The following is an 872-nucleotide window of genomic DNA, read 5'->3' as shown; positions in this document are numbered from 1 at the left end:
AAGCAATTTATAGATTGAATGCAATCCCTATCAAGCTACCAACGGTATTCTTCACAGAGCTAGAACAAACAATTTCACAGTTTGTATGGAAATACAAAAAACCTCGAATAGCCAGAGCTATCTTGAGAAAGAAGAATGGAACTGGAGGAATCAACCTGCCTGACTTCAGGCTCTACTACAAAGCCACAGTTATCAAGACATTATGGTACTGGCACAAAGACAGAAATATAGATCAATGGAACAAAATAGAAAACCCAGAGATAAATCCACACACATATGGACACCTTATCTTTGCCAAAGAGGTAAGAATATACAGTGGATTAAAGACAATCTCTTTAACAAGTGGTGCTGGGAAATCTGGTCAACCACTTGTAAAAGAATGAAACTAGAACACTTTCTAACACCATACACAAAAATAAACTCAAAATGCATTAAAGATCTAAATGTAAGACCAGAAACTATAAAACTCCTAGAGGAGAACATAGGCAAAACACTCTCTGACATACATCACAGCAGGATCCTCTATGACCCACCTCCCAGAATATCGGAAATAAAAGCAAAAATAAACAAATGGTACCTAATTAACCTTAAAAGCTTCTGCACATCAAAGGAAACTATTAGCAAGGTGAAAACGCAGCCTTCAGAATGGGAGAAAATAATAGCAAATGAAGCAACTGACAAACAACTAATCTCAAAAATATACAAGCAACTCCTACAGCTCAACTCCAGAAAAATAAATGACCCAATCAAAAAATGGGCCAAAGAACTAAATAGACAGTTCTCCAAAGAAGACATACAGATGGCTAACAAACACATGAAAAGATGCTCAACATCACTCATTATCAGAGAAATGCAAATCAAAACCACTATGA

The sequence above is a fragment of the Bison bison genome, unplaced genomic scaffold (genome assembly GCF_000754665.1).
Source record: "Bison bison bison isolate TAMUID 2011002044 unplaced genomic scaffold, Bison_UMD1.0 scf7180017864494, whole genome shotgun sequence".
In the NCBI taxonomy this organism is placed as follows: Eukaryota; Metazoa; Chordata; class Mammalia; order Artiodactyla; family Bovidae; genus Bison; species Bison bison.
This window is presented reverse-complemented; position numbering follows the sequence as displayed.